Below are 8,873 nucleotides of genomic sequence, written 5' to 3' on the forward strand. Positions count from 1 at the left end.
TGAGTGTGTTTGGGGGCAGTGTATATGCATGTGGGTGTATGGGACTAGTATGTGTGTGAGACCGATGTGTATGTGTGTGAGTGTGTGGCCAGTGTGTGTGTGTATGTGTGTGTGTCTGGGACCAGTGTGTGTGTGAGACTAGTACTGTGTGTGTGTACGGGGGATGTTGAGAAGCTGCCGCGCAATACATGCAGGCGATTCCTCGCCCCGCTCGGGAGGCCGCCGCTCGCTGTGCACCCGCGGGCAGCGCTATCTTTCATTTTTGACTAAGGGACTGAAATGCAAAAGGGAGTTGGTGGCTGGGGCTGGGGTGGGGGGTCTGCCTGAGTTCAAGGCACAGGATCTGTCGATTATGCGAGCGATCACCCGTCCTCTCCTGGAAATGCTAAGCCTTGCGGTCCGTCCAGCTGTAGTTGCATTGCTCTCTAGCTTGTGTGCTTTATTCCGCGAGGTCTGGGCAGTATCCCTCCCTTCCCCGCCAAAAGTAAACTTCTCCTTGAAAACTGCTACTCAAAATTCTCTCTCGTGCGTGGCGAGTCCTACCCCCTTGACATCTAGAAATGTCCGCTCTGGAGGGGTGGGGGATAGGCATCCTAAAAGCATTTAGCTTCCATTGAAGGCAGGATCTCGCCATTCCTGATCCCAAGTTGAGTGGCTCTCGTAGGCAAATGCAGTGTGCAATCAAGAAAAACAGCAATGCAAACATATTACAAAGAAGAAAACAAAGCGCTCTGTGTTTCAAGAGTCCGTTTAAGCCAAGATAAACGTGATTTTGTTTAAATAAAATACATTAAGCTGAAGTAATAATACAGGAAACCAGACTGAATTAATAATGTAAGTATCCCGGGTCTCGTGGTTAAACACTTACTTGGAAGAATATGGTATTACCCCTATTTGGCTAAATAGCGTCATATTTCTCAGATAACGTCCGGCGATTTCAGTCGTGGCAATGGTGCTCGGTGGCCTATCCCTCCCTTCTTTCTTTCTTCTGTCAATGCCTTCGGAAGTTTTCATCGCTTCTTCATAAAAATAAATTATTAGATCCAAGGATGGTTAAAAAAAAAAATCAAGATCAGAGACAACTCCAAACGTATACGTATTACGACCCAATCATTTTAATCCCGGAAACGTTCCTGATATTAAATTGAACACAGATAGGGTTTACCAATGTTTGACACCTTTTTTCCCCGACAAGTAATAACTGCTAACTAGCGTGGAGTTGCAGGATGACATCGCTTTATATATGGTTGAGAACAACAAAAGCCTTTTTACCCTTCACCGGTTTTCCCTCCTCAGTGAACAGGTGGTCTTAATCAAAGACTGTAGCACTATGCAATGGGAAAGTGGGGACCTTTCTGATATAATAAATTTATGAGTCCTTACAAGCCACTTCTATTCTACTAAGTATTTAGAAAAGAGAAATCCTCATATGCTCTGTGATATGGTAACGTAGGCTTCCTTTGCTGAGAAACAAATGGCTATTTTCTTAGCCATTAATTATGAAACGGGATTATTGTACTACACACAAAATTTCCTGCCTAGTACAATATCAATACGTCTATTTTTCTACCCGTCGGATTGAAGGGGAAGTGGCTTTCTAAACATGTTTAATACCGTTGAGTAAAAAAATGACTCTGATCTAAAGTAATGCTGAAAAACGTGACTACGTTGCCGTATTTTTTGGAGAATATTTAAAAGGTCCTGTTTAGTGGGCTTTGCTAAAAGTAGCGCCATCTACAAATGCAGAGCGTGAATTTATATTTAATGGATAATTGTGACTCTAGAAATGACCTCAGTTGTAAGTGGGGAATCACTAAAAATAAGAAAACCTCTCCCTGGCTTTATTTCGTGTTACAGCATGTAATCCTTGCTGTTGTTGTATTGAGTGTTTGGAAGGACACTCCAACGACTTCATATTTCATGTTATTTACTTCTAATAAGTCTTGTCCTCTGGTCAATCCTTTTTTTTTCAAACTGCTGTAATAGGAAAGGAGGTGACAGACGCAGGAAACGATTTTTTTAGGACCGTAGCCTGCTATAGTTCCCTTTGGGGTCCATGTAAGTGTTGGGTTAACAGGCAGTTATATAAAAGGAGAGAAAAACCATATTTGTTTACAGCCTACAGAATATCAGGGTTGTTTTTTTTGGGGGGGGGGGGTTCACACCAGTGAGCACATAACCTTTTTCGCAGAACACAATGTAAAGATTACTTTAAAAGAAAAGAGACTTCGGACATAGCGATATGAAAAAATCACTGCTATGAAATATCAAATGCAAATATTTTGATCTTATCTTTAGCTATAAAATGAAGTGACGAAATTTATTTCTGGCTGATAAAGCTCAAAACAAAATTCCTAAAAATAAAGTACATGTACAAATTATTGTCTTTTATAACTACTCTTTTAAAAGACTTTATTATTTCGCTTGTATGTCCGTACAGCGTCCTGAACTCTTTGGCTCAGGATGCTTAATATCTTTTAAATATTATTCATTACTTTTGTAAATTCCCTGTAAGAAATCCTGTTAGGTAATCAATAACTACTACAACTGCAGACTCCTAACATGCAATTGTTACAAATGCGTAATGGAGTATTTCACCCCTCCCAGCATCACAAATTGATTATTTCAATTATAATATATATATTTTTTTAAAATCGTTCTTTTGGCTGAATATGCCATAGCTTTAACAAATCTACGTGTTCCCCTCCATTTCCATATTCCCTAGCAAAATTAAAGGCTCAGGTGCTGTTTCTCGTTTATTTTCAGCCCACGTATACATGTATAGAGGAGGTATATAGGAGCCTTCACTCCTCCGTTCATCAGAGTTGCTTGTAGGACCCCACCAGCAGCACCTAACCCACCGCAAGTGTGTGAAGGGCTGGACGGATGGCGACTTGTGCCTAACAGAAAAGCTCTTTCTCCTGCTACAAGTTTCAGTGGCACTACCCTGGCACCATAAGTGCAGATCTCTGGCCTCAGAAATGGCACCCCGGCTTAGAGGGAGTGCCAGGAGGAGATGCTGCTCTGCTGTACTGCAGTGGCCCAGGAGAGGACCAGGTTTTAGGCTTTCTAGGAGCAGCTTGGAGGAGACTGGCCCGAGTAACATGAGAGACAACAGAACTGGCGTGGAAAGGAGGGTGAGAGAGCTGAGGTAGTGCTTGGCATGGCCCGGGAGTGGAGAAGGACCTGCCAGCTGCACAATGAATGGGGGGAGCCTGGAAGGCAGAGAGATTTTCAGGTCCTTAATGAACACCACTGAGGCTACATTGATTGATTCCCCTTTCCGTGGCAAAGCTCTTCCAGCAGCTCCTGCGCCCAATTCGCGTTTGCCTTCCACTAGCCCGTGCAAAGTGCAAACGAAAAGTTACTTTATTGTTCCTTTGATATGTCTTTTCCGCCGTCGCCTGACAATAATATATGCAGCAGTTGTTAGACTGGCTCCAGGGAAAACTAAATGTATAACGAAAGCTTATTCGTGAGGAGGAATATACTAATGGAACAATCTGATGTCTTCTTAATCCTATGTAAAAAGCTTTGTAGTCTTCCTAATATTGACTGAATGGGTAATTAATGGCTCTTCATCTCGGAGAATACCCGGTAATCCAAGATAGGCGAAAGACAACAAGCCAAAGGTAAAAGACAACAGGACTAGCTGGAGACTCTACATAAGAACCAATTTATCCATTTAGGAGAGTATTACGTCTAGAAACAATGATCTTATAGTAGATAAAGGCAAAAGTGGGAAAATAAATACCTGCAGTGTGTCTTGCAAACACACCAGTAGCCCGCTAAGCAGGTCAGCTCAGCTCCTGTTTCCAGCTCTCTGGGGCTCCCTGAGATAAGTGCAGATCTCTGCAAAATTAGGGGGGTGCCCAACCACTGTCCCCCGAAGCTGGCGTGCGGTACCTCGAAGTTACCAATGACCTGGATAGACAGAGCATGGGGCTTGCCAGGCATAGTGGATCAAATGAGCTCTTCTGGGAGCATGTCTCTGAGAGTGGTCAGCATCAGCTGTTTCAGAGGAAAGACCAGGCACCCTGCAAGAAAAAAAAGAAGTCTGTCCATAATAAAAGTTTCTTTCCCTTTTCTCTAAATCCCCATTATTTAGAATCTAGTTAATACCCTGAGCTCTGGCTCAACGTGGATACTTTTCTAGTAAGCCTTAGCACTTTTAAACTAAACATGAAGGGTAATTCAGCAAAAGGTTGTTTTTCTTTGACAGCCTGGTGCAGCCTGTACAGACTCGAGTGTGTGTGCGCGCGTGTATTAGAAATCACAAATGCCAGAATCACTTCATCTGGAGCTTCTCGAATGGAAACAGCACCACAGATTTTACCAGCAGTTAAAAAAAAAAAAAAAACAGCCCAGACACTTTTGACATTTTAATTCAAACCTTTCCCAGTAATTCATTACTTGGGTGACTACAATTAGGTTGCTTTTTTGTCAGCTGACAGCTTTTAAAATATTATTTCGCTAGGGAAATAAAAGCTTCATCTCAGATTATAGGTGGGTATTTTTGGATTTATGTGATTTATGGTCACCATGACAACTAATGCTGAATGTTAGCTACCCTCCTGGCTGGGGAAAAAAAATGCAGTGGCGGTGTTTTAATCAAAGTATTGTAAATAAGTGAATGCAACTTTCCCTACGTCCCCAATGCGTCCCCACACGGACTCGCCACTTCCCGCATTCAGGTAGAAGTGGTCCTAGGTTTTGGGGAGATACTTCGCGATAGGGTCAGCAAGAATTCCAATCACGTTTTTAGTCGGGTTCTACGCGTTCATATATTACATATATTAATATATCAAGGGTGTTCATATTAAGCATCCTTGTTATTTTAATAACATCTCGAATGGAGAATGGGGCCAACTTTACCTGATTTAGACGACAGAGATGGGGGAGAGACAGCTTAATTGAAAGCCACACACAAGAGAGAAAAGGAACCCAACAGGGTCCCGGGAATTTAATAAGAGTTTGTTAAAAAAAAAAAAAAATTATTGTAGCTGGAGATTTTCTTCCATCGGAGCCTGACAGCCAGGTGGTTCTGCGATTTACCAGCTCAGAGCTTCAAATGCGTAAAATGGGTCTGCTGAGCGGATAGGAAAGAATCGTGCTGGAGTCATTTATATGCATAATTATTCTTGACGGTTCTAATAACAACAGGAAAAAGATGACAATACTGAAAGCAAAATGGAGGGGATGGATCTTTATTTAATTAAGAAATTGGACCATCCTATGGGAAGGGGGAGAGACGTGAAAGGCAGACGGAGAGAGATTCCAACTTGTAATGTGTAACAAATGCGTGTTAAAGGAGAGCACTGCTGGCCACACAGCCTTTCTCTGAGTTCAGAGCAGAGTGTGTTTTGAGAGCTGGCCGTCTGATTTTATTCTGAACTGAAGTGACAGATCCAAGGATCCACTCCTTTACGTTGCGGGGTGTTTCCTCGGACACGGGTTTGAACAGCTACAGCTAACAACCCTGGCAATGAGTAAATCTACATGCATAATCGGTTGCTAAAGACGGCGTCAAAACCCGCAGGGCGTTTTGTCAGATCTAAAACATGCAGGGCCTTCTGTCTTCCCTTCCCCCCGCCCCCCCCATCCAACAACAACAAAAACCCCTCCTTATAAACCCTGCCTAAAACCTTCGGTTGGAAGATAAAATAATTCGAATTAAGTGTCCTGTCCGGGGACCAGACATCGCATCTATGCAGAAGTTCCCTCGTGGCTTTGAGCGTGTTAGAAGAGTCCTGTGTACAAATTTGACCAGCGCAAAGCTGTGGCAGAAGCTAAAAATCATAATGATTTATGACCCAAAACTAGTTAGAATTCAACACAACATCCTATTACAGAGGAACCCACAAAGTGCATAATAAGTGCCTTTCAGCTTCCAAACCAGAAGGCTCTTCCTCTTGATCGCAGGATTCACAGGGAAACCACTGCATTTCTGCACTAACAAGACGCATCTTCAATAAAATAAAATAAAATAAAATAAAATAAAATAAAATAATGAAGGCAAACTCTCCCAAGCGCACACACAGGCTCAGCCTCTACCCCGCAGTAAAACTGGAACAATTCTTCCAGCCCTGCCCTTTTTGTTTGTCGCAGAACCAAAGGCTCTTGTCCGCGAACCAGTCGCTCAAAGGTAATCTAGCGCTTTCCTAATTTTTTTTCCTCAAGCTTTTTATTTATAGTCCTGCAATGCAAAATTGGAAATCGCGGGTCCTCTCTCAGTCTCTAAGAAGTCGGTTTTGCGCAACTTTGCAGAAGTTGTGCTCCTTCATATCTATCGCGGGGGAACGTCCCAGCCGTGCGCTGACAACAGCGACACTGGGACTCCTTGCTTTGTCCCTAATGGAGTCCATTCATTAAGGAGGCTGGGCGGATTTGTGAAGACAGGACCACAGTCGTACAGAGAGGTTAAGAAGAAACGAGGATATGATTAGTAAACAAATTGTGCAGAATGGAGCTGGTTTCATATTGACTTAGTTATAGGTCATCTCCTGCCGGTGCAAAGGGAGGAAATATTTACTTTACACATATACTTTATGATCTTGGGGGAATTAGAGGAAATTCAATAAGAAAACGGCTAGAATCATTTAAAACCCCCTATTTAAAAGACTTAAGCAAATTAGAGTCTTATCAGATTAAAATCCACTACAAATGTAAGAGCATTGTCTCCATCGAAACGCTGTGGGGTCTGAGGAAAGAGATTCTTTGCCAAATCTCAGGGATAAAAACACGTCATTTAAACACCAGATAATGAGCAGAATGTAAATTAATTTAACCTTCTTTACTAACAGGCTGCTAAAGTAATATGGATAATTTAGTGATAAGTACGATTGCAAAGACACGATACAAGGAGGGAGAGCACCAGCTAATAAGAAGGACCCAGAAAAGGGGTGGTGGGGGGGAAAGAATCTGGATATAAGGAAGGGGAACTGGGAAGATGTCTTTGGGTTTAAGAAGGGTCCAGTCTATTGGAAGCTCTTTGCAGCTTCCTCAATGTCTGGAAGTGGGAAGAGGAATTATAAGTAAAGGACCTTTGCACCCAAGTTTTCAGTGTCTGGGTTAGTTCGTGCCATCCATTACTAATCAGGACCTCTCTCATCCAGGAGTAGAAAACCCGTGGCAAGCTCTGGAGCCTACCGACTTTTGGGGGGAGAGGGAGTTTTCCGGCGATCCAATCCAAAGGAGACAAGAGTGATAGATTTAAATCCATCGCATAGTTGTCTCTGGCTTTATCTGTGGGGCAGGCTCTTCTGATTGTATAATCTTCCATTGAGCCGAATTACAAGGAAGGACAAACAACCCCACGGGGCTGGAACTGCCGAAGACCCTCGCCCCCTATTTTTCTACTGCAAATCATTGACTCCAATATCGCAGCCCTGCATAGTGCAACAGAATCACCGCGCCTGATAAATAATAGTATGGTTGCAACACCATGAAGGGAGATTAGTGCCTGGGTTGAGAGCAGAGATACTGCCCCAGGGTCACTAACTGGGTTGTGGTTTGGGGTTTGGGTTGCGAAAATAAAGCCATGTCCCGTCCTCGCTGCCTTGGGAGTTGGGGTTGAACCGTGACAGGGGCTGGGGAAGGAGAAGGATTTTGTTCTGGGCGTGCGGGATTTATGGATGGGCTTTGGACTGGAAATAGACCTCTGAAAAAACTTCACCGGGTTCTTCTTAGTAGCCAGGTCTTTGCTGTAAAATGTGCAGTGTAAATGGGGTCAGGAGAGACTGTCTGCACCTGGGCAGGGACGGGGCACCTCCCTTTACTTGGTGTTCTCGCTTCCTTTTGTTCCTGTCCCGTGGACAATGCGTGTCTTACTCGGCAGGGCGATGTGCTCTATATGGCAGGAGAAGGAAATGGTCTTTAAAAAAAAGAATGGGCATTTGGAAAGTTTCCTAGTGAGGTAACTTTTGAACCCGCCCTGGACGGAAGGAGGCAGCAAGACAGAAACTGGCCTGTCTTCTTTCATTTGACGGTCTCGCGAAGGCAGGATGAAGGCAAAGGCTTCCAGAAGCGCCAGTGAAGACCGCAATGCATGGTCTTGCCTTCTGCCTTGCGAGCCATTTTCTAAGCTCGCCATGACTTGAAAAGGACCCCGCAGGGGGGTTCAAGGAGCATTTGGGCTCGACTCGCGTTCGCGCTGGGCCGTGGGACTTGTGCTCTGCCTGCCCCCGGGGGAGCTGAGATGCTGAGCCCCTGGGGTGAGCCATCAGCATGGGCATGCCCCTTCGGCGGCCCCGGGCTCGGCTGGGATGCCGAGTTAGGAGGCGGCCTTGCTCTTCCCCGCGATTCAAGGGCGGCTGGAGAAATTGGGTGGAAAAAAACGAAGAGCCGGGGTGGGTCGGCTCTTCTCTGCCCTCCCTCGCCACGCCTCCTTTTGAGACAATTGTCTAGACACCAAATCACGCCGCTTCCCCGCCTGGCTCTGGAAAGGGATTACAAGTGATCTGGAGGAGCACTTGAACCCCCGGCGCACACCCCGAGAGGCACACGCCTGCCCGTGAGATCACCCCGCTTCCCCGCCCCGGGCCCCCGCGGCTGGGGCAGAGCAGGTTGCGGCAGCCCCGCGGCCGGAGCCCGCTGATAGGTTGCGAGGACCCGAGGCGTCCTCCAGCCTCTCACCTCCTGATTGGTCCGGCCCCGCATCCGTCCTGCCCTGGGCGGTGGCGGGCGCCGCGGGGGTGGAGGCAGGGACTGGGCCGGCTGACATCACCGCCCGGGGAAGGCCGCCTCTGGCTTGAAGATGTTATAGGCAAACAGGGAAGCGGCGGAGCCGAGCGGGTCCCCAGCTCGCCTGGGCGCAGAGCTGTGCACAAGGCAGAGAGGGGGAGACTCCGCTGGGGAGGGAGACTCTGCCGCCG

At 45.7% G+C, this 8,873-nt stretch overlaps 1 protein-coding gene across 2 annotated transcripts in view; it reads left to right on the forward strand.

The window, feature by feature from the left end:
* Positions 1-8,873, forward strand: part of PITX2 (paired like homeodomain 2) — a 19,776-nt gene that overhangs the window by 5,025 nt on the left and 5,878 nt on the right. The gene's annotated exons all lie outside the window — the stretch shown is intronic.

Source organism: Crocodylus porosus, unplaced genomic scaffold, assembly GCF_001723895.1.
Source record: "Crocodylus porosus isolate Cpor-Errol unplaced genomic scaffold, CroPor_comp1, whole genome shotgun sequence".
NCBI classification, from domain to species: domain Eukaryota; kingdom Metazoa; phylum Chordata; order Crocodylia; family Crocodylidae; genus Crocodylus; species Crocodylus porosus.